Raw genomic sequence first — 26,546 nt, forward strand, 5'->3', positions numbered from 1 at the left:
AAATGTTTCATTCCATTTTATCAGGTTTTTTTCCTTCTGTTCAGTGCCATTTGTGCTCTCTCTAGCTTTTCCTAACCCAAGTTTGTGTTTTCTTCTAGAAGTTTCATAGTTTTTATTTTATGTTTGGATCTCTGATCCATCTCTTAAGTATTTTATGTTTGGAGGAGCTAATACAGAATTATATTCTTAATTGTGTTTCCCAATTGTTTGCTGCTGATCTATAAAAATTCATTTCACCTATGTTCTGTGTTCTTTCTAAATTCACTTATTAAATTCCCTATGGCCTTTCTAAATTACTTTGTCCTCTTAAAATTCATTTATAAGTTCTAGTAGCTTTTTTTTTGCTTCCTTAAGATTTTCTATATAAAGAATCATATCCAGAAGAAATAGAGGGTTTTACTTCTTTCTTTCCAAACTTTATAGCTTTTACTTCTTTTTCTTGCGTTATTGCAATGGCAAGAACTCCAGTGCAGTATCAAATGGAAGTAGTGAGAGAGGATAGCCATACTTTATTCTCAATCATGAGGAAGGCTTTCAATATTCTAATGTTAAATATTATAGTACTATAGGCATTTTGTAAATGCTCTTCATCAAGTTAAACAAATTTCTTTCTATTTCTGATTTGCTAAGTCAAGAATTGTTGAATTTGTGAAATGCTTTTTCTGCACTTACTGAGAGGATTATATGGGCTTTTTTCCTTTATTATACTAATATGTGAAATACATTAACTAATTTTTGGATTAAACAATTTTGTATTCCTGGAATAGACTCCACTTGATTATGAGGTATTAATTTTTTTATATTGCTAGATTCAACCTCCTAATATTTCATTAAGGATTCTTCTTTCCGTCTCAGTTCACATTGCTATAACAGAATACCATAGACTTAGTGACTTTAAACAACAAACATTTATTTCTCTCAGTTCTGGAGGCTATGAAGTCCAAGATTAAGGCACCAATAGATTCGGTGTCTAGTAAGGGCCTTCTTCCAGGTTGCAGACTGTTAACTTCTCCATCACACTTGGGCATTAGGATTTGAACATATGAATTTTGTAGGGACATTCAGTATAACACAGTGGCTATAATCACAAGGAATGCTAATCAGCAATTTTCTTTTTTTTTTTTCTTTTTTTGAAATATTTTTCTCAGCTTTGGTGTCTGGGTAATGCTTACTTAAAAAAATGAGTTAGGGATTGCTCATTTCTTCACTTTTCTAAATCTGTTTAGCATTCACGTTGTTTTTTTCTTTAAATATTTGATAGTATTCATCAAAGAGACCATGTGAATCTATAATTTTCTTCATGGGAAGGCTTTTTTATCACAAACTCAATATTTTAGATAGATATCTGGATATTCAGATTTTCTATTCCATCTTGTATTAGCTTTAGTAAGTAATGTTTTAAAGTAATTTGAAAACCTCTAATTTGTTGAATTTAATATCATAAAATTTCCATATTATTTTTTCATTATTCTTTCAATGTCAGTATGATCTAGTGACATTCCTATTTCATTCATCATGTTTGCAATTTTTTTTTCATGTTGATAATTTCTGTTTTCTGTCCTTATCAATCATGGTAGAGGTATATCAATTTCCTTTTTCTAAGGACAAACTTTGTGCTTTGTCAGTTTTCTCTCTTAACTGTCTCTTTTCTATCTGGTTGATTTCTGCTCTTATCTTCAACCTTGGGTTTAATTTGGTCTTCTTTTTCTAATTTCTTAGACAGGTAAGAAAAGTAAACTTAAAGTAATATTTTTTAAGGAGGTTTGGAGACAGAGCAAGTAGTAAACAAGATTTGATGTGAAGCACACCAAATTCAAGCCTGGATAACACTTTCGCTTAAGTCTTAGAGATTACTTCCAGGTTGCAGACACATACACATACACATACACATACACATACACATACACACACACACAATATGCTTGGGCTTCAGAAGATGTTCATCCTTGGACACACTGTTTCTGCATATTGCAGTAGGAGATCCAGGGCCAATCAAAGTCCTGAAGGACTAAGTTCACTGCCTTAAACATGTCTGGATAGTCTACTGGTGTGTCATCATGGCCCAGACTAAACATGAGTCTGAACTTTCAAGCAAGGATAAGATCCTAAAGTTTAAGCCTCTTTTTCACATCTCTAAATGTTTTCCTAGGAAACCAGGAAGAGGTTTGGCTCAGCACTGCCATCTACATAAATTTGAGTTCATATAGAGACCAGAATTACAAAGGTTATTTATTTTGAGCCATGGGCCCTGGATATCTTCTATTTTCCTCAGATTATTTTCTCCCAACCCTTCTCTAACAGCAATATGTCTCCTATGACTTGTTAATTTCCATGTGGACTTAAATTTGTGGAAACTTTTCTACTTGAAGTCATGCAATTGCAAAAAAATTTGGAAAAATAGCATATCCCATGAGACAGACCTGCCTCCAACCTGGAGATCTCCTCCCTCATTTGTGAGGCATCCATTCAGTTCCTTACCACCAGAGCTATATTCAGGGCAATAAATCTTGAAGTTGTGTGAGCTCTAATGTGGCAGTGGAGTTGAAGGTGGGGCCTGCTTGCTAAAAACAATCTGTTCCCATAAAATTTAAAGAAAGGCAATATTTTTGCACACTTTTCTGTAATTGAATATCATTAAGGTACTGGATATACAATGCATCTTGCCTTTCTTTTATTCTTTCAAAAACTATTTATTGAATGCCTACTATATACCAAGCATTGTGCAAAGGATAAAGGGATAAAATGGTGAGCACAAAAAAAAAAAAAAAAGAGAGAGAGAAAAGAAAGCTAAAAGAGGTTATGACTGGAAAGAGTAGGAATGGAGAAGAAAAAGTGAATTGCTGGTAATCCTCTATTACCAAAGACTTTGTATGTTCTTGGGTCCTTAAATCAGAAAGAAAGTAGTTATGCTGGATCCCTCTGACATGTATGGCAAGGAGTGTGCGTGTGTGTGTGTGTGTGTGTGTGTGTGTGTGTGTGTGGTGCCTTTTGGAGAAAATGAGGGAGCATAAGGAGAATACCTCAATTTCTGCCCAATCGAAGTGGGAGGATGGAATCACTGATGTTCCAGAAGCTAAGAAAGGAAAAATGTAAATTATTTTCTTTACGCATGTGGTTTGCACAACATCCTCCAACATAAGACTCCCACTTGGGTCCTAAAGTTGGAAAAATCTAAGGAGTATGGAGAAGAGGAACAGCTACAAAACTTGACATTGTAATACCAGGTGCCAGCACTAGCAGATAAACAACTAGAGGGAGACCTTTGTAAGACATCCTCTAGGTTCATTAGCCATGTGCATTAGGAATCTGGAATTAATATCATCTACTTAAATTAGAGAGATATACTACTCACATAAGTCCTTTATGTGCAGAAAGGGTAGCAAAGGAAGAGTTCTTTAAGTGGGGGTAATTTGAAGAGCCCTAAGAATTCCCTACCCCAAATGGTATTTCCCATGTTGACTGAAATTCTTCATTTTGTTTCACTGCTTATAACCCATCTTTACTCATCTCACTATAACTACAGAAGTAGTTATAACATAGAATAAATAGTAATTAAAGATTCTGAAATCAAATTGCCTTGTTTATCCTGGGCTTCACCACTAATGTCACCAATGTGACTTTGGGTAATATTTCTTAATAATAGCTAAGAATTATATTCACTGAGCATGTAATCACTTAGTAATGATAAGGCCAACTACTTCCCATGTATTTACATGTATCATTACTCCTCACAATACCCTATGAGGTATATCATTATCATTATCAGTTTACAGACAAGGAAACTGAGGCACATGTGTAACTTTGAGGTCCAAAGTTAGCAAGTGGAGGGGCTTAAATTTAAACCTAAGTAGACTTAACTATTATACTGCTCCCCTCACTCAAACCCTCTAAGCCACTGTACTTACCTCAGAGAGTAGTAAGGATTAGATAATTCTAAATTAATTATCAAATAAAATAATCTAAAAAGATTTAATAGAGTGCAAAAGGGTTCAATACTATTACTGTTATTATTTCAGATAAACAAATCCTTGAAAAAAATAGAGCAGTACCCAGTAAACTCAGTTCAATTTTACTGGGCTTCCAGTATTAAGCTCTGTATTAGGTGCTAAGGTGGTATCATGATGTATACTACTTGATTCCTGCCTTCAGGAAACACAGAATTCAAAGCTTCCTTACATTGTTTCCACCATAAAATCCTTCAAGGGCTCTGTATTGCTTTCAGAAAGCTCATGGCCCTAGCTTGGCACAAAAGTCCCATCACAATTCCACCATGACTTGCTTCCTTGAATGAATCTCCTGCCACCTCCCCAATCCACACTCCAGCCTGAGCTACTTATTCTTCATATATGCAAGACATTTCACACCTCAATGACTCACACTGTGCTGTTCCATTAATCTGGGAAATTCCTTTCCCTACCTCCATTTCTCCAACTTCAATAATCAACTCGAATCTCTCTGGAATTCCCCAACCCCTGCTATATTTGATGCTCCCTCTCTGTGCTCCCACAGAATCCTGCACACACTTCACTTACTACGTTGCACTGAAATGGTTCTGCTCATTTGCCTCTACCACCATTTTGTAAGCTTCCTGAAGACTGTCTTTAGTGGTCTCTTAACCCAGCTCCCACAAGAATGTATGCACAGTCGACACTCAATGAATGTGTACATAATGAACAAATTAACAAATAAACTTTAATTAGTGCTCTAATGAGGATATAACGATTTAATGGAAGAATGAGCAGAGTGAAATTGACTAAGAAGGTCTGTGATGACTTCTTTGAGGAAGTGGCATCTGAATTGGCTCTTTGTGAGAAGGCAGTATTTGAATGAATGGACATATGTAGAGGACCGCTCAGTAAGAAAAGGTTTGAGGAAAGGCCCTAGAAGGACTAGAATGTAGGGGAGAAACAGAGAGAGTAAGGCAATAAAGTGGCAAGAGATTAATGGCAATAAAACTGGGACTTGGAGAGAAGCCAGACCATCAAAGCAATTCTCAAGTAATTTTCAATGAAAAAAACAAAATTTACTGCTGTAAGTAATGTTATTAGTTCCTAATTCTTCTATTTGTATTTCTTCCCATTCATTCATAATTGACCCCTGATAACCATATCAGAACTACAGCTATATGTACAGGGATAGGTTGTAGCAAGAGGATAGAAACAGGAAAAGGAAAATAGTATGGAGAGAAAAATAGGAGGAAACAGATATAAATTAACATACCAAGCCCATAGGCGTGTCTCACCTGTAAAACAGGAGAGACTATGTCATCAGCAATTTGATTATTCTTAGATTTTTAACTTTATGTCATGTTTTATTATATATATTTCTGCAATCAATCCACATTAACTAATCTAAGATGCAGAGACAGAGATCTCTAGAGGCAACCAATATCATTTTAGGAAGGAAACCCTTTGGCCCATGTGCTTTGCACTGCACCTAATAAGCCCCTGGCATCACTAAAGAATGAATCTGGCACAGTATTGAATACAGGTTGCATCAGGTAACAACAAAATGCACAACCACTTTACTCATTGTGCTCCCTGCTTCAAGCACCGACTCAATATTTACTGCACACCTGTTATGAGAAAGACACTGTTCTTGGCACAGATAGGGAATCCTCCATGAATCTGGTAAGATCCAGGCCTTTAAAGAATGTACAGAGTACATTCTGGTGAGCCAAATGTGTACATGATAATGCAATCCGGCGTGTGATGAATGTATGAAAAATGTAGCATGGAAGCAAATAAGAGGCATAAGTTGAAATGGGGAAAGAGTTCATGACAGTGTTAACTTTAGGGACTACTAGGAAAATTTTTCATTGTCTTTCTTTTTTAATTTTTATTCATATATTTTAATTACAAAGGTGATATATGTTCATTATAAAAAATTTCTAAATACAGATAAGCAAAAGATCACAAATAAATCACTATATTTTATATACACCATTTAAAAATTTATTTATTATAAAAATGAAACCATACTGTACATTCCTTTCAGTAAATAGCTTTTCCAGGCAACAATATATTACAACCATCTTTCCATGTAATTTACATTTTTCTACAGCTGACTTTTATATTTAAGAGGGTACATACCAAAAGGTATAAAAGAGTATACAGTAAAAACATGTCTCTCTACCATCCCATTCCATCATTATCTTTTAGTTTAAACCAGAAACAACCACTGTTACCAGTTTCTTGTGATTCTTCCACAAATATTTTACTTCTGTGTATATATTTCTTTTTAAAAAAGTGGTAGCCATACACACAAAATTTTATACCTCATTTTTCTCTCCTCAGGCAATACATATATCACTGCCTTATTCCTCTTGGTAGCTAAAGCGTTCCATTGTATGGAAATATAATAATAACTTGTTCATTCAGTCCCCTTCCGTGGACATTCAGAATATTTCTAATCTTTCACTACTACAATATTGTTAGATGTATCCTTAAAATGTAAATATATCTACAGGAAAAATTGCTAGAAGTGGAGTTTAACTCAAAGGATATATATTTTAAAAAATTTTAAAGATATTACCACAGTGTCCTCATTCCGGTGATCCTCCTGCCAATTACAAATGAGAATGCCTATCCCTTTCCCTTATTTGTGGTTGCCCAGTCAGAAACTATCTCCCATTCTCCCATGCTCCCCCACCCCCAACATACAAATATACCTTAGAGACAGCTGAGACCACCTACCTATCTGGCCAACCAATGGAATGTGAGAATGTGAATACAAATGATAGGCATCATGTCAAAGCCAAAGTAATCGAGAGTGTGCATCCTCCAACATATCTTTGTTTTTCTGCCAGCTGGAAAGAGATGATTTTAAGGCCCTAGGAAATGGTAAAACCACATGCAAGGGACCTGAGTCCCTGAATCTATACAGAGAAAAACTGTCTATCAACCAAAAACATCCACATGAGACTATTACATGAGTGAAAAATAAGTTCCTCTTTTATTAAGCTGTTGAAACATTAGTGTTTGTTAAAACATCTTGCTTTATTGTAACTAATATACCAAGATATCCTTTTTCATGTAAGATCCCAGATCTCAGGGCACCTGAATGGCTCAGTCAGTTAAGCATCCAACTCTTGATTTCAGCTCAGGTCATGATCTCCGGTTCATGAGATTGAGCCCCTCATCAGACTCTGCGCTAGATATGGAGCCTGCTTGAGATTCTTTCTCTCCATCTATCCCTCACCCCCTCAAATAAATAAAATCTCCAAAATCCCAGATCCCTATGCACTAATAGTGAAGCAACAGAAAGAGAAATTAAGAAAACAATCCCATTTACAACTGCACCAAAAATAATAAAATATTTCAGAATAAACTTAACCAAAAAGGAGAAAGACCTGTACTCTGAAAACTTTTAAAATGCTGATGAAAGAAATTGAAGACAACACAAATGACTGGAAAGACATTCCATGCTCATGGATTGAAAGAACAAATATTGCTAAAATGTCTAGACTACCCAAAGCAATCTGTAGATTTAATGCAATCCCTACCTAAATGCTAATGGCATTTTTTATAGAACTAAAACAAACAATCCTAAAATTTGTATTAAACCAAAAAAACCCCAAATAGCCAAAGCAATACTGAAAAAGAAAAACAAAACTGGAGGTATCACAATTCCAGACTTCAAGAAATATTACATAGCTGCAATAACCAAAACAGATTGATACTGGCACAAAAATAGATACATACATCAATGGAACAGAATGGAAAACTCAAATATAAACCTACAATTATATGGTCAATTAATATTTGATAAAGCAGGAAAGAATATACAATGGGAAAAGACAGTCTCTTCAACAAATGGTGCCAGGAAAACTGAACAGCTACATGCAAAAGAAAGAAACCAGATCACTTTCTTAAACCATACACAAAAATAAACTCAAAATGGATCAAAGACCTAAATGAGAGACCTAAAATCATAAAAATTCTAGAAGAGGGGTACCTGGGTTGCTCAGTCAGTTAAGTGTCTGACTCTGGATCTCAGTTCAGGTCTTGATCTCAGGGATGTGAGTTCAAGCCCCACACTGAGCTCCACATTGAACATAGAGCCTACTTAAAAAAAAAAAAAAAAAAAATCCTAGAAGAACACAAGCAAAAATTCCTCTGACATCAGCCATAGAAATATTTTTCTAGATATGTTTCCTGAAGCAAAGAAATGAAATAAAAATAAGCTATTGAAACTATATCAAAATAAAAAGCTTCTGCACAGTAAAGGAAACAATCAACAAAACTAAAAGGCAACCTACTAGAATGCAAGAAGATATTTGCAAATGACACATCTAATAAAGGGTTAGAATCCAAAATATATAAAGAACTTATACACCTCAACACCCAAAAAACAATCCAATTAAAAAATGGGCAGAAGACACAAACAGACATTTCTCCAGAGAAGACATCCAGATGGCCAACAGACACATGAAAAGATGTTCAACATCATTGATCATCAGGGAAATACAAATCAAAATTACAATGAGATATCACCTCACACCTGTCAGAATAGCTAAAATCAAAAACACAAGAAACAAAAGGTGTTGGTGAGGATATGGAGAAAAAGAAACCCTAACACACTGTTGGTGGAAATGCAAACTGGTGCAGCCACTGTGGAAAACATATGGAGGTTCCTCAAAAAGTTAAAATTGAAAAAAAAAATAGTTAAAATTGAACTACGCTATCATCTAATAATTGCCTTACTGGGTAATTTACCCAAAAAATACAAAAACACAAATTAAAAGGGATACATGCACCTCCCTGTTTATAGCAGCATTGTTTATAATAGCCAAATTATGGAAGCATTGCAAGTGCCCATTGACTAATGAAGGAATAAAGAAGATGTGGTGTGGGGAGATGCCTGAGTGGCTCAGTCAGTTAAGCGTCCAACTCTTGGTTTCAGCTCAGGTCATGATCTCATGGGTCATGGAGTCAAGCCCCACTCAGTGGGGCATCCAGCCCGACACTCAGTGGCACAGAGTCTGCTTGAGATTCTCTGTCTCTGCTCCTCTCTCTGCTCATGCGTATGTAGGCTCTCTCCCTTTCTCTCTCAAATAAATAAATAAAATATTTTAAAAAAAATGAAATCTTGTCATTTGCAACAATATACAGGGGGCTAGAGAGTATAATGCTAAGTGAAATCAGTCAGAGAAAGAAATACCATACAATGCTCATATGTGGAATTTAAGAAACAAAACGAATGAGCAAAGGAAAAAAGAGGGAGACAAACCAAGAAACAAATTCTTAACTAAAGAGAAAAAACTGATGGTTATAGAGAGGAGGTGGGTGGGAGGATGGGTTAAATAGGTGATAGGGATTAAGGAGTGCACTTGTGATGAGCACAGGGTATTGTATGTAAGTGTTGAATCACTATATTGTACACCCAAAACTAATATAAGACTGTACATTAACTATACCGGAATTAAAATTAAAAACTTAATTTAAAAAGTATCATTTAAAATAGCAACAAAAAAATAAAATAAAATAGCAACAAAAAACGAGACAGAGCTAACAAAATATATGTAAAATATGTATGATTAAAAAACATAAAACTTAAAAGAGATAAATAAAAAAGACCTAAGTAAAAATGGCACTATATAAAATATTCTCGGATTGAAAGACTCAATATTGTTAGAATATCAAGTCTTCTCGAAACTGAAGTATATATTCAATGCAATCTCAAAAATAATTCCAGCATAGTTTTTGGTAGAATTTGGCAGGCTGATTCTAAACTTTATATGGAAAAGTGGAGGACCTAGAATGGTAGAACAAGTTTGAGAAAGAGAAATAAAGGAGGATTCACATTACTTGATTTCTATACTTAAAATAAAACTAAGCAATTGCAGGGTACCTGGGTGGCTCAGCCAGTTAAGTGTTCAACTCTTGATTTTGGCTTAGGTCTTGATGCCATGGTCATGAGATTGAGCCCCGTGTCAGGCTCCATGTCCAGCATGGAGCATACTCAAGATTCTCTCTCTCCTTCTCCCTCTGCCCCTTCTCACCCCTTACATTCATGTGCACTCTAAAAAAAACAAAAACAAAACTAAGCAATTAAGACAACATGGTATTGGTAAAATGATATACATCAATGAAATAAAACTTAAAAAAAAAAAAACTAGATCCATAGTTCAAAGGACACACTTAGAAAATGTTCCTTATGTATTTCAATGCTAAATATGACAATGGCTATTAGGAAAGTATCCTCTCCTAGATTACCAAAAACTGGTTTTTATTACTTTGCTTTATCACAAATGAATATTGATGTACAAATACTGCTATAATATCTGTAGAAATGATCCTAAAATTGTTTTCCTTCAATCTATTAAGGCAATATATTAAACTAATATTTCCTAATGTTGAAAAGGCCTTGTACATCTCAAATAAACAATGTTTACTTGGTTATGATATTTTTATATACTGTTGACTGTAAGGGGATAACCAAGAAAAAAATAATTGACTGGGAAATTCTTTAAACGATTCATAAATTTCAATTTTCAACTGAGGAACTTAAAGAGTAGAACAGACCCTTTTGAAGAATAAATCTATTATCTGGAAAAGCAAGTGAATGAGCTATCACACTATCTAGACCAAAAATAAAAGAAATGGAATTCCTGAATGAAAAGAAAAGACAACTAGAGGGCAGGTCTAGGAGGCCTAACTGCAAATAAAAGAAATTCAAGAGGGACCACATTGGAGAAAGCAATAATCAAAACAGTGCAAGAAAACTTCCCTCACGAGAAGACTAGAGTTGTTAGATCAAAAGCACTCACTGCATGCCAGCCAGGATAAATGATAAAAGGCAAACACAGAGATATATCCTGGAAAAATTTCTCAAGTTTAATAAAGAAAAAATATAAACTTTCAAAAAGAAAGAACAGGTTACTTACAAACAAATGAGCGTGAGGCAGGCATTGGTACATGACTAAGCATGCAGGCTCTGAAGTAAGACTATCTGTCTTCAAATCTTAAACCTGAGCAAGTTGCTTAACTTTGTGCTTCTGTAAAACAGGGATGATGACAGTACTTAACTTCTAAGGTTGGCTGGAAGCAGTATTTGAGATAATCCACGGAAGATTCAGCACACAGTTAATTATAATCAGTGGACTTTGACCTGTTAATACTGAAAGCTGTATCAGAGAGTGAAAACTTCGTAGACTTTTGAGAAGGCAAGAGTCTAAACCCTCCCCAGAGCTAAACATTGAGCACTAATGATTGGAAAAGCTGTAGGATGATACTGCCTTAATGTTACCTGAGCAGAAAGAATCTCATTCATTAATTTTTATTAATGTGAACAAGGCAAGGATGACAGTTTTTTTTAGCCCGGAGCTCAAAGATTATTAGAGATGAAAAAGTTGTAGGCTCTGTCAAGAGTAAATGGACTCACAGTGGACTCTGAGTCATTGAGGACTCTCCTACAATGAATAGATCTTATTGTTATTGCCATTCAGGACCCTCCAAAAAGTGAACTAGTATGGGATTTGTGGCTGCCTGAACTAAGTGTCATAAAAATACTATTTCATTCATACCACAAGTTGTTTGAGCACATCTCTGTTACGTGTCAGGAAATATACTGGGGATCTGACTGTGAACAAGACACATCAAGTCCCTTCTCTCAAAGAGTTTACATACATGAATCTTGATTTATATGACCCAAATTAGAATGTCCATGTGATATGAGAAACCGATCATACTAAAGTCATTAAAAAAAAATTCAAAACATACATAGACTCCCTCCTCTAGCCCAATTACACAAGAAACAAAGATTAAAAGTCAGCTTTCAATAGTTAATCAGGAATAGTTGAATGTTACTTGAACTTAATTTTTCCCATTTTTTATAGTTCTGTGAATGCAAAAGCTAGCATAACAATTTGGTGGAACTCTTATATTAATTAGTTCAATTCTACTTACTAATCATGTAGCATCAACCAGAAAAAAATTTAGATGTTCCTCTCTAGGTACTAGCTAAAAATTCCCTAGTCTACCACCTATCTTCAGATGGAAGATTATTTCTTCAATCCAAAAGGAAGATATAAAATTAAGCTGCATATAATGAATGTAGGGGGCTGAATGGTAGCTGCTAAGGATATATTCATACCCTAATATCTAGAACCTGTGAATACTACCTTATTTGTATAAAGAGCCTCTGTAAAATGTAATTAAGGATCTTGAGATGAGGAAATCATCTGGCTTATCTAAGTGTGTCCTAAATCTAATGACAAGTGGAGTATTAAAGTCAGTCTTTATAGAGTTCTTTTCAGAGAAAAGTGAAAGGGAATTTTGAGACAGAAAAGGAAAAGACATGGAGCAGGAAAAAAAAGTAAGCTATGAGAACACAGAGGCAGAGCCTGGAGTGATGCAACCAAGTCAAGGAATGACAGCAGCCAGCAGAAGCTGGAAGAGGCCAAGAATCTTTCAGACTTCTGGCATCCCAAACTGTGGGAAAATATATTTCTGTTGTTTATCCCTCCCAGTCTGTGATCATTGGTTACTGCAGTCCCAGGAGGAAGTGAACAAAGGTATTTTGGTAAGGAGTCCTGGGTTCAAATCCCACACCAAGCAGTTAGTCCCTATTTGCTCCCTAGCAAGTCCCTTAGCCTCCCTGAGCCTCCACTGCCTTATTAGTAAAAATGGGATAATCAGACCTCTGCTACTATGCCCAGAGTTTTGATAAGACTAAAATGAAATGCCTGTGAAAATACTCAGAACACTAGAAAATTCTATGTGAAGATGTATTATTATTATTATACTTTATCTTGAATTTCAAATGAGGTTTCGAGCCTAGACTCTTTATTCAAACCCACTTGCTACAAATCTTTATGCAAATCAATACTTGCCCAATTTTAACAATGCCAACATTTTATCAATTCTTAATATCAAATTTTATTTATAGAATTAAGCTATCACTAATATACATGGTACCTCTTTAGTGCTAGGATTTAATGAAGGTCTAATTATCACTAACCCTATCATCTATTTTATTTCCCTCCAGATATCTTCTACTACTGTCATACTAATTTAGTAAAGAGACCATCTAATTGGTTTATTGCCCCCATATATATTAAAAAATCAGTTCTAGCTGATTTGCCTTCAACAATATCTGTGAACTCACTTAACATAACCATAATTCTTTCTCTAGCTGACCTTCATTATCCCATACTGAATTTTTCTCAGCAAAGAATGAACCATTAATAACCTCTTCCTCCTATTTCTGGTTTTCCCCAATAGGTAGATCCTGATCTACTGCCAGACCTAGTTCTTCTTTCCTAAAATCAAGTATATTTATGAAGTATAACCATAAACTAAGGATATTAGTTCCACAAGTTATGCACAAAAGTTAATTTCATTTCTATAATCTTACTTTATCCATATACAAGTTTATATTTTCTAGAGAACTTTTCCATTTTTACTTCATATAAAACATCTTCAAATACACTCTAAATTATTGAGAGGTTGGTTCTACTGTAAGCTGCAAATGTCCTTCCTTCAGGGCAAGGCAGTTTGACATTAAAAATAAAAAAAAAAAAATGGCACTTTGATAATGCAGTCTCAGAGTAGAATTTATTTTCTTGTGTCTTAATCATTCTATTCTGGATTGGAATTGAATGGCATTCAAATCTTCCTTAGATCTAACCCAGAGTACCATAAAAATTTTATTCTCTGAAATGTAGCCTCTTCAGAGATTTTTAAGTAAATGTAAAAGAATTTTTCCCAAAAACCAGCTGAATAAAAACTTCAATGGATTTTGAGATTTGTAAATATAATAATCACTTGCAATTATTATCATCAACGTACATCCTTAAGATGTCCTTTAAGAATGCTTTAGGTGTTCCTACCATGCTACTGAATTGTAATATGTTATTTTAATATACCTAACTTCACTACCTTTCCAGGGAACAATTAAATCACCTCCAAGATGCAAGCTAAACATTCAGTTCTCAGGATGGCCACTAAAAAATTTCAAATCAAAAATTATACTTAGGAAATCCACAGCCATTATTTTGTATATATAAGTGAACACTACCATATGGGATTATCCATAACTTTAAATATAGGCTTTATTCCCCCATAAATGTATTTATAAAGGTACTTACTGTGTCATCTGAGACCAATAAGAAATTTAGTAACAATAGTCTAATTTTCATGATCTCTGGCCTACAAAAAAGTAAACTGGGAGTCTCTTCCAAATGTAGCGTCTACATTTTTTGATCAATTCCACATGAAGCTGACAAAATGCTACATATTTCGTGGAATGTGTTAACTCCCCTGATAAGGAAGATCTTCTTCAAAAGTTCTAACTCTAGATCCTCTGGAGTCTTCTTGAGAAACTTAAAAAACATCCTAGGGCACCCAGCTAGCTCAGTCAGTAGAGCATGTGACTCTTGATCGCAGGGCTATAAATTGGAGCCCCTATGGTGGGTGTAGAGATTACTTAAAAATAAAATCTTTTAAAAAGAAAATAAAGAAATAAACTTTAAAAAAACACCCTAAAAAGCCATCCACGCCCCAATCTTAGCAACCGAAGTATAGAATCTGGCCCCTCGCCACTAGAGGGGGGTGTTTCTTCCATTGGTTTCTCTTTCCCCTAATTGGGCTTACCAGAATTTCTGGTTGAACTAGAAATAAGCCTCAATATAAACCTTCTGACCTTTATTTCTCCTTCATATTACATAGTCCTTTCATTTTATTTCAGACTGTAAGTAGTCACTGAAATATCAACTTCAATCCCTAATTATTTGTATTATTATGCCCCATATTACACTTTCTTCCTTTTTACAGACTAATAACAAGCTACACAGAGCTGATTCTAAGAGACTTCAACATTAGTTCACTGGAAAATAATCAGAAAATCCAACCAAGCCTGAGTACTTGTTTTTTAAAGACAGGGGTTTTTTACCTGCCATAGTCACATGATTTCATTTGAATCACAATACTATGAAAAAAAGAAAGACAATTACTAACAAATTTCAAAGAAGAAACTCCATGTTTTCAAGTGACTTGCCCAAGATTACAGGTACCAAATAGTAAAGCCACACGAAAATTCAAGTACCCTGACCTCTAGACATTTCTCGTGCTACTTAATTCATGTCATGAGTCAAAGACAGAAGATGAGAAAAATAGATCAGTTCTTTACTGCTTTCTGTGAAGAACCCTGGTCTGAGGCAGAGTCCCTTAGAGAAGACTGAGACAAGAACTGGCCAGTTAGAATCTACACGTACTTTATGAAGCCAGAAGACAGGGGAGGTCTCTGATAAAAGCAAATCTATCATAATAAAATCAAATCCATCTGACAAGAATCTGTTTGAGACAAAGTAGGTATACCATTCAGAATGTTTTTGGCTGCAAGTGACAAAATCCCAGAGTATTCTGGCTTACACAATAAGGAACTGTATTATCTAACAGAACTAGAAGTTCAGAGGTAGATCAGACCAAGTACAGTACAGTACAATCAGCAGTTCAGTAAGGTCACCAAGGGCTCAGGTTTCTTCTCTCATTCTACCACCTTCTAGAAAAGCTTCATCCAAAGCTAGTTTCTCTCACTGTCCTAAGATGGCCTGAGCAGTTCTAGCCATCATATTCACATGTAACCTCATCAGAGGAGGAAGAGGTACCATCTCTTTCTTCTGTATCTTTTTAGGCACAAGAAACTCTTTCCCAGAAGCACTCTGGCCCTCCTCCAGACTTCCTTTCACATCTCATTGGCCAGAACAGGTTACAGGCCATTCCTAACCCTTCACTGGCAAAGGAAATGGGATCAACCATAATTGCTTAGACTAATCATCTGGGGTAGAATGAATGCTGGAGAGTCAATCACCATGACCATACCATAGGCAATTTATAATGATGAGTATTACTGTGACATTGTTTTCACTCCAGAACAAAACGGTAATTTAATTATGCTGCTTCCATGATCATAACTATGAGGCATGTGCTTTGCCTGAGTCTCAGATAATTATTCCTTGCTCACATCTTATATTTATCATCATAAACTTATTCATCAGATATAAAAATTTTATTTAATTTTTTTAAACTTTAATGCAAAATTTTAGAGTAAGAATGGCAAATAGGTTTGTGTCCCAAACCTACTCCAGTAGAAACAGCTATCTAGAATCTCATTCAAGACAGATCCAAAGCTGAGTTTGGATCCAGTGAAAAATAGTGACATGACTCATTAGTGATGTCTTCCGTGGACTTGGGTTTGGGCACAATACCCTGAGTATTTCTGCCAACCCTGATTTAGAGAAAATCTCTTTAAATAATTCTCCTCCAATGATAGTAGATTTCTCTGCTGCAATGCCTCTTCATTTTTATTTTAGTGGGGACCCAATCTCTGTCCTCTCTCCACTCTCCCCATGTAATTTACATATACACACACATAATATACATCAGGCATGAACTCCAAAAATTATTTTATGTATAATAGAGTTCCACAGGAATTCCAAAAACTGACCCCTTTTGTAAGTCCATAGAAAGGCTTGGCAGAATGGCTTTACTTACAAACTGTCTCGCTTAAAGGAAGCAGAGGGTCTTTGGAGCCCAGTCTGGATATAGGCCTAGGCAGAATTGAGGGACAGAAAGAAACCAAGAATGGCCATCTATTCCAAGTCCACAGTGGCCAGACAAAAAACAGAAAGGAACTGAAACCTAATCTTAGGCACAGGTGACTAATTAGTTAAGTGAAGGATGCTTAAATAATGGCAGATTGCAAGCAATATGCAGAGTTCATGTGTATAAGATGCATTTGAAAAGACAGGGAAGGGCAAGAGTGGTTATTCTGGAATGAATTAACTTATGGCTTTTTCCTTTTGTCTTTCTATTCCTTATCTACATTTTTCTGACTGTCCTGTACTGCACATACACTGCTTTCTTAATGAGGAGGAAAGAAAAAAAGGAAATATGTTCGTATCTTATCGTTTAATGTTTTGGTTGTTCCAATTAACCTCTAAATGCCTTGTAGTTAGGATCAAGCTTGTCCAACTATTCTCCTATTCTCCTATGGTTGGGGAGCAAGCTTAACTTTTTGATATCACAATCAACCAAGTATTCTTGTAGCTAAAAATTAATTTGAAATATAAAAAAGAAAAATTAGGAAAATCCCTTAAAAATGAATCAAAAGAGTTTAATCACCCCATAATACTCTAAAATTACCACTACTCAAAAATTTTAATAACTTAGGATACTCTTTTTTTTTTTTTCTTTAACCCAAATTGCCAGTTGGGCAGTTTGCTTTCACTTAAATCGTATTTAGCCAAAATTGGTTTTGGCCAAAATAAGTTTTAAATCAAACTTGTATTTGACAAAAAACACACTACCAGCATCAGGGGAAAGTCTAAAGGCAAAGAAACACGATCCCTAAAAATGTTCAGTGCTAAAGAACAAGCAAGTTGGCATAGACAAGTATGAAAAAGGAAAATCACCTAAGGCAATGGTTCTAAAGTGAAAGGAAATTTTTTATCAAGGAACTGTAAAACTAACTAAGTAGCTTAGTAAGTGCTAGTAAGGATAACAAGTTAATTGAATTTCATCTGCCTGCTTGAATTCTCTCCTTGGGTAGACAATGCTAAGGTTTTCCCCACGTCCCGTACGAAAAAATTTAATCTGCCTGGGGTTCAAATTGAAAGTAAGTGTTCCCCAAAGCATTCCACAATCACTTCTCAGTAAATGAGGTTCTGGAGCTAGCCACTGCATGATGAGGGATCCAACCCACTGTTTTGACACAATATGGTTCCCATTCCAAACTATGCAAGGTAATATCCCATATTGTCACACAAAGTAGAGACAGCAGATGACAGGAATCGGCACAGAAAGAGCAATCCCAATTGGACTGCCTTAGGAGTGAAGGACTCGGGTAGTGGACTTCAGGTTCCATAATGTTTGGTCAATATGGCTAGAGAAAGCTAGAAGACATCTCTGATTTGAAGTCTTCAAAGGAACCTGATTATAGTTAGGATTTCTTTTTAGTCAGTTGTTGTTCAATGGAAAATCCTGGAGAGCTTTCTGACAGCCTGTATTCATTTAAATATTAAGTGGCTGCCAGGCTACTGGTGGTGTTGAGGTAAGCAGGGAGGTAGGAAGGTGAAAGACATCATTGCCATTAAAAAAGGTGTCCCAAAAGAGCAAAAACAGAGAACTGCATTTATATTCAATAGCAGCAAAGTAGGTATGAAAAAAGGGTAGATAAATCAGATTGCTTTTGGTAAGAGGCAGTATAACATTGAGATGGATTATTCACAAATGCTGTTGGGGCAACAGAGTAGCCAGCCATCTGGAGAAAAACGAAGTTGGACCCACCCATCACACCATACACCAAGAAAAATGAGCAAAAACTTAAGTGTAAAATAGAAACCGCAAAAACAGTAGAAAATAATATGGGAGAATTCTTTCATAACCTTGTGGGGGGGCAGGATTTTCTAACTATGATCCAAATTCCAGAAGTCATTAAAAAAAAAAAAAAACTAACAAATTCAATTACATTTCAGGAAAAATCTACTTAGCAAAAACACCATAAGCAAAGATGAAAGACAAATAACAAATGGGGGAAGTGGGTGGGCACGCTGCAATTCATATTACAAAGGTCAAATATTATACACATCATCTACAAGGTGGTTTTTAAACAAACCCCCTACACACCCCCCGTCCAAAAAAGGCAAAGGATTAAATATACACTTCACAGAAAGGATATACAAATGGCTCCTAAATATATGAAAAGATATTCAAACTCATTCATCAGAGAAATAGAAATTAAAACTACACCAAAATAACATTTTTCACCCATCAGATCGGGGAAAAAATACAAAAGTTCGCAAACACATTTTGTGGGCAATAATATGCATAATAAGGCACTCCCATATATTTCTGGTGGACGTGTACATTGTACCATCTCTATGGAGGGCAATTTGGTAGTACCTATAAAACTACAATGAGATATACTCTTTGGTCAGCAATTGCACTTTTAAGAATTTACCCTATAAATACATGTAAACAAGTATGAAATAATCTATGTAACAAACGTACTTATTGCAGTATTGTTTCTAATAGCAAAATACTGAAAACTTCCCAAATGCCCATCGATATGAGACTCATTTTTTTTAAAATGATGCTATATCCACACAATGATGTCAAAAAGATTTCCAAAATATATTATTAAAGTGAAATATATCTAGGGGGTACCTGGGTGGATCATTTGGCTAAGTATCCGACTTTTGATCTTGGTTTAGGTCATGATCTCAGGGTCGTGAGAACAAACCCCATGTTAGGATCCCTGGTGGGCATGGAGCCTGCTTAAGATTCTCTCTTCTCTGTCGGCCCCTCTCCCCTCAAAATGAAATATATCTGGAATATTTCCCCACTGTTATGGAAAAAACTCCAAGATACACTGTTAAGTGCAAAAGGGAGAATAACACATATAAGCTTCCATTTATATAAAAAACAGAATTTATATTTGTATTGGCTTAAATATGGATTTAAAAACCCTGAAAGGGATCCCTGGGTGGCGCAGCGGTTTGGCGCCTGCCTTTGGCCCGGGGCGCGATCCTGGAGACCCGGGATCGAATCCCACGTCGGGCTCCCTGCATGGAGCCTGCTTCTCCCTCTGCCTGTGTCTCTGCCTCTCTCTCTCTCTGTGTGACTATCATGAATAAATAAATAAAATCTTTAAAAAAAAAGAAAAAAAATAAATAAATAAAAATAAAAAAAATAAAAACCCTGAAAGGATGAGAACTGAATAGATGGGGAATGGGGTGGAAGGAAAATTGCATTTCTAAACATTCTGTTGCTTGAATCAAATAAATGTATTACCTTTTCAAAAGTTAAAACTTAAAATGCTTAATATATTAAAAAATGTTTGGTAGCTATAATTCAAGTTATATCTACTAACTACTCTGCATTTGGGTCCCTCTGTCTATGGGTGCTAAATGACAGACAAGTGACTGTGCACTTGGGAAGGGCTTCAACAGGCAGCATCCAGAACTGAAAAACAAAGTGAGGGTTACAGCTGAAAATCTGACAAATAGAAGTAAAGAACTCACTGATGAACAGGTTGCTTATGCCCAGGGCTGAGACAGTGAAGAAAAGAGAACACAATCTTGTGAAACTATCATAGTAAAAGAGGCACATCACAATAGGTAAGCCAGAGATTAATTCTTAGGGGTAGTTGAGGTCAAAAGGTGATACAATTCCTTAGGATACCTGATTTGTTCTTAGTTCAAACACAGGTAGTAAGGCAGCCCTGGTGGCTTAGAGGTTTAGCGCCGCCTTCAGCCCAGGGCATGATCCTGGAGACCTGGGATCGAGTCCCACATCAGGCTCCCTGCATGGAGCCTGCTTCTCCCTCTGCCTGTGTCTCTGCCTCTCTCTCTCTCTCTCTAATAAATAAATAAAATATTAAAAAACACACACACACAGGTAGTAGAATGGGGTAACTCAGGGCACTCAGCACTCAATACAGGCAGCTAGAAGTCTCTGTAGACGAAACTGCAACGGTAAGCCAGTGTAGTATAGTAGCAGTGGCACAGCGATGTGCAGCTGGCCTCCTCTGCTGCTCTCTTCTGCCTAAACTCTGAGTAAAACTCCCTCAGAAAACTTAGTTAAGGCCACAGGCTGGTAAAGATAAAGAAAATAGACTATTTTGAATAAAGTAACTTCTTGAAAACTGCTTTCATTCACTTATCAAATGTTTACAGAGCACCTACTCTGTGCTCAAGAACTGCTCCAAGTTTTCAATAAATTCATCCCCCAAAATAAGTATGTCCGAGATAATTTAAACAAAAAAAAAATATTTTAAAAGATTTTGAGATAACAGAAGCTTCTCTTAAATTTTTTTCTGAAATATAAAAAGGTCGGGGTGCCTGGGTGGCTAAGTCAGTTAAGCATCTGCCTTTGGCTCAGGTCATGATCTCAGGGTCCTGGAATGGAGCCCCACATCAGGCTCCCTGCTCAGCAAGGAGTCTGCTTCTCCCTCTCCCTCTGCTCCTCCCCTACACTCATGCACTCTCTCTCTCTCTCTCAAATTAAAAAAAAAAAAATCTTTACAAAATATGAAAAAGTCATTAAAAAGTCAAATGACAGTTCTAAAATGCTATGAAACTATATGGTAAATGGATTTCAATTTTTATCCAACTTTTTCTATTATCTTAAAAGAGTGAAAATAGTGACTTAATATGTGAATTTAAATTAAGACAATCATTCTCAGAAATTAGAAATAATGAAGTTTGTTTCAAATTTACTAAACTTCAATAGGATAAATCTTTAAAATGTAGCTTTCTATTCTCATCACTACAATCGATAAAACAGGAAAACATAACTGGAAAAGGGAACTAATTCAGAACAGATGTCAGGGAGGAATTTTTCCAGTAGTGAACTATAAACATGCAGAATAAATACTGGAAAATGTATTATGGTAAAAAAAAAAAAATCAGAATCAGTTACTAATTACATGATCTAAGCAGGAAACCAGATACCTAAGTATGTAGAACAGGCACTTAAAAAATAGCTCTAAATTAATGGACAAGCCATGTTTTTACTTTCCAAACCTCAGATAATACATAAACCTGCAATGTGTTAAAATGCAGGTATTTCTCAAAGTCTATAAAGTTGGCTCTTATTTATCCATAAAGATGTATCCAACTGCGTATGTAACAAGTTTGCAAACATAATTTATTGTATTCTTCCTGCTTGATGTGCTAATATTTTTTCAACCTAATACCTAGCACCTACTTGGTATTTTTCTTTTGACCAGCCTTCTCAATATTTCACCCTACCTATTTACACTCTGCAAAGAGATATAAAGACTTACAACTCCACCATCACCAGTCATTCTTCAGGAAAAAAACAAAAAGGACAGTTATTCTTTGGTTGCTACATCTAAGAAGAAATGGTTTATGCCTAGCATGCAGTGAGGATCAGAAAGGAATTGAAACAACACTATCCATTCCAATGAAAGTTTATTAATTTGTATGAAGTCAATTTGTTACTCATCCATATTCAAATGAATGTACAAAAACAAACTCCATAGTTAAATATAAAATGACTTTTGGGCTATCCAGGTTTCTGCTTGTTTCTACTTTATGGGTAGAAGGCTGTGATACCAGTAGGAGATTAACTCTCTCAGGCCACCAAGATCCTACTCAATAGCTACAATTAATTATCAAGCAGGCCAAAGCAGTTTAATATTACTACTATAAGCACATGTTACATACAGGCTATTGAGCCTACTGACTACAGCAACCAGGTTGCGACAGGAGACCAGAGCAGAGCTGACTCATGATTCACAATACTTAACTGGCCTAAAAATCCATTCAACTTCAGAACCTGAAAGATCCTGAAAGGTCATAAAGTGAGCCCAACAATGTCATTTTACAGATGATGATATCAAGGCTCCTAAAAAAAGCTTAATAAACTTACCCAGCGTTGGACAGCTTCATGGCAGCAAAGCGAGACCCAGGCCTCTGAGAAGCAATCTAGTGCTCAGTGAAATACAGCATCTAACTCTTGGAAAATATGCTGAAGCAACTGAAGTACATGTGAGGCAATCTTTTTTTTTTTTTTTTCAGAGTTGAGTAATAAGAAAAAGGGTGATGTGGTTATATTTGGAAAGAAATATTAACTTCATCTATCATTTCTAGCTAAAATGAAGATCTTATTTTATAGGTATACATGATATCCTGAAGTGATTGATCACACAGGAGTAGTAACTTTTCTCCCCCAAAACACTGTGGTCTTTCAGAGTTTACCAGCAACTGGGGGCTAACATGACTAAGAAGTAAACACTCTTTTAAAACTCACTGCAAGTCTGTTGTTAACTAACAGGCAAAAAAAAAAGTCAATGATATTTTAAAATATTATCAGCACTTATACTATTAAATAATCTTCCTCAGTTTTTACTCTTTCTAAAATCTTCCATAACTTAGAAAGTCTTCCCTGATCTATTATATTACTTTTTCCTTTTAAATTTTAATATTCTAAGTCACACAGGCCTCTCTCTAAAACTTCCAACAAATATGATTCCAAAATCTCTTTGTCTAATTTACTTCTGCATATATATGATGACACACAAATCTAGTTAAATATATTTTTGAAGAGGTAGGAAATTAACAAATTTTTATATTTAACATTATACACAGATTTTTTTTTACACAGATGTTAAGAGTTCTCAATTTTCTAAACTTTAAGAAATTTTTCCGAAAGACGACATTACATTTCCTAGCCTAGAACATCCAGTTCATCACTGAGAAAAAGCAGTATAAGATAAAGGGCAAACAGAAGAATAGAAAGGGTAGAATAAGAATCAAACCAAAGTCTAGCAGGAAAAAAAAATTCATAGCAAATCTTCCTACACAGATATAACAGGTACAAGCTAAACTGTAGTTTCCTTTTATCACCATGCAACTAACTGTCTGGGCTTGTAGCAGGCACCTTGAAAAGGTATCTTCAATCAGGACAAGTCAAAAGTTGAGGTTAAAAAAAAAAAAACAACTAACATATGATCTCATTTATATCCATTCACGCCAAGAATCTCCTAATCCATATAATTTGTTACCTATATTATGGTTGCTCTCTATTATATTCAAATTTATAAGGGGGAAATATTTTTTGGAGATATATTATCTATGTTAAACTTAGGTGCCACAGAAATTTCAAAGACGTATGAAGCATGTTTCTGAGCTTATAGCTTGACAGGGGAATAAACTATGGACACAAAAGCACAAAAGGAAAGCAGTAAAAATAAGAACTCTATAGAAGACTAAATAAAGCATAATCTGAGTTCATTTCTTGAGCCAGTTTTACAGAAAAGATAAGATTTCAATAAGCAGGGGAAAAGGAAAGACGGGAATGCCATACAAAGGAAAACCATGAACAAACGTGAGAGGGTGAAAAGATGTTTGAAGAACAGTAAAGATACCATAAAACAGGGAAATTCTGTGGAAATAAAGAAGCCAAGATGTGGAGAGCTTGGGGTTTTACTTTGAAGACAATATCCAGCTGCTGAAGACTTCTGAGCAATGACAGACTTGATAGGAAAGACATGGTATGCAGGCAGATTAGACATAGTACTACAGTAGTCCCATGTTCCTGAGCCCAGAACACTTAAGTTTGTAAGTCAATGTCAGCTTGCAGTTACCAAACTTCATGTATATATTTATTTATATATACTTATGTGTTTAAATATATATTTATATTATACATTATATTTATATTATATATGTACATACATGTATACATAACATAGAACTTCTACAGTGATTCTAGAGACTTGGACTTACACAATTCTTTCATTTTTCCTTCCTATTTTCACCTTAGGTAACAACTTCTGGCTTGGAATTTTTATTTCACCTTTCCCTGCCCAATCTTTGCATTAGTAAGACTCATCCTCATTCTTTGTGTATTAGCAAGATCAACAACATTATATATTATTGCTTAATCAGAAGAGCATTTAAAGCAATTTTTTAAATCCCATTTTGTTAAAGCAATTGTTTTCTATCACACACAATAAACTTCCCTCAAATTTCATATTTTATTTTCCAAGAGAAAGAGCACTTTTTCTTTTCTTGCAGACTACACCTAGGAAACCGAAACAAAATGAAAGGTTATTTATTATCCAGTGAATCTGTAATAGTTACTTCATAGAGTTTTTAACAGATTGGCTGCCATAAGTATCATGAAAACAGAAACTAACTGCTTTCTTTGCTTTGTGTGTGTAAACTAGGCCACATGTGAATGCCCCTCTTCTAGAAAAAAGACCAAACCAGGTAAGTTTTCAACATTTCATAGATTAAGGTCGTCTTATTCTGTTTGATTTCCCAAAAGAAGAGCTCTCATTATAAAGTATTAAGTTTCATTTAATACAAAATAGTCATCGGAAAGGTAACTTAGATTGCTGAAAGTCCTATTACATATGCCTTACAGAATATTAATGTGTGATCCCCAGTAGATCAAACTTATGAAAAGGTACAGAACAATAGATGGTAACTAAAAAAAAAAAAAAAAAAGAAAGAAAAAGAAAAGAAGAGAAGGATTCATTTTGTTTGAAGAATTGCACAGGTTTAGGGACCCAGGATTAAGGAGAGGATGGTGTCCCAGTTTGCAAGAGAGCCTTGTCTCTGCTTCCATGACTCTCCATTTGAGTGCAAAAATGTTGCCACTTATCAGTGACCACTGGAACCTCTCCAACAGGCAGTCCAGCTTCCTACCCAGAGGAGCACTAAGCCAGCTGATTGGCTCAGGGCAATCAGACAACAGCCCTCAGCCCAGCAGCAGTCAAGGAACAAAGATTGGCGACCCGATACTCAGGAAGGAAAGGATGCAAACGAGGCGAGGGGTGGGGGAAAAGCACAGAATCAACCAATAGAGATGTCCTGAAAGACTCACCCACTCAAATAAAGAAATGCTTATACCTGGAGATATTTGGCCAGGGATGGATTTTTCTTTTTTTCTTTTTTAAAGTTAAACAAGGATAAAGGTTTAAAACCGTCACTGGAGGAGCCTAATTCGTATGAAAACACTTGGTAGCTGCTTCACAACTACCTTGAGTGGGCAAGGGACCTTTTTATATATATAACGTTTGGAAAATGGAGTTTATTCAATAAATCCATCAAAAGATATCCTGTTTCCTACAAACTGTACCTAATTTTAGGGTTCCTGCTTCACAGTGATTCCAGTTCTGCGTGAGATTTCAAACTGAAGAGGTACCGGGAGGGGTGCAGAGCCCATGAAATTTTTACAGCATGGAAATAAAAAGTATTTTTAAACCTTCTAAGGGGTGAAGAATTAGACAAGAAGCAATACGTGGAAACTGTCAAGTGCTTCTCTACACACACACACCCACCCACCCACCAGATACCATCGCAGCCGGGTAGGGGAGTCTCCCTCTCCTTGCCTGACAGCTTCACTTTCTTTGAGGTCTCGAGCTGGTGATCACACTGGCCCGTCATGGTATTTTCAGTTAACAAAGCAGTTACTCAACAGGGGAAAAAGCCACAAAGGAGCAGAGCAGCTGCTGCTGCACCCGTGATGCAAGTGCAGGATGAGCCCCGGGCCGCCACCGCCGCCTCGGCTCCTCCGTGACGTCCGGGAGGGGTATCCCCGGCTCTCAGGAAGCGGTGGCCGCGGGCGGCTCCGCCCCCACGCGACTCGGGCTGGCCGGGCCGCCGCGCGCCAGGGCTGCCCCGCGAGCTGGCAGGCGGCTGCGGCGGCGGCGGCGGCGGCGGCGGCGGCGGCGGCGGCGGCGGCGGCGGCGGCGGCGGCGGCGGCGGCGGCGGCGGCGGCGGCGGCGGCCGGCCGGCACCTGCGCGCGCACCCCGCGGGCCGCGCACCCCGCCGCCGCGCCCGCGCCTCGCCCTCTGCGCCCGGCCCGGCCCGGCCCGGCCCGCGCCCCCTCGCTCCCGAGGCTCTCACCCACTCACCCCGACCCCCTGCGCGGAGCCTGGCCCAGCGCCGCCGGTCACCAGACGGGGTCGAGCCGGGTCCAAGATGGCGACTCCGCCCCCGCCCCCGCCCCCTCCGCACCCCCGGCGGGGTCAGGGCGCCCCCTCACGCGGCGCGCTCGCGCCC

General features: G+C 36.7%; 1 long non-coding RNA gene across 2 annotated transcripts in view; it reads right to left on the bottom strand.

Annotated features, from left to right (window-relative positions):
* Positions 1 to 26,499, bottom strand: part of LOC140641760 (uncharacterized) — a 33,881-nt gene extending 7,382 nt beyond the window's left edge. Inside the window, exon 1 of one of the 2 annotated variants that reach the window (XR_012038359.1) lies at positions 26,399 to 26,499. This is a non-coding gene — a long non-coding RNA (uncharacterized lncRNA). Of the gene's footprint in view, positions 1 to 9,852; positions 15,048 to 26,398 lie in introns of those variants that run through there. The other variant, XR_012038360.1, reaches the window with a different exon arrangement.
* Between the last annotated feature and the right edge of the window lie 47 nt (positions 26,500 to 26,546).

The sequence above is a fragment of the Canis lupus genome, chromosome 10 (assembly GCF_048164855.1).
Source record: "Canis lupus baileyi chromosome 10, mCanLup2.hap1, whole genome shotgun sequence".
Classification (NCBI taxonomy): Eukaryota; Metazoa; Chordata; class Mammalia; order Carnivora; family Canidae; genus Canis; species Canis lupus.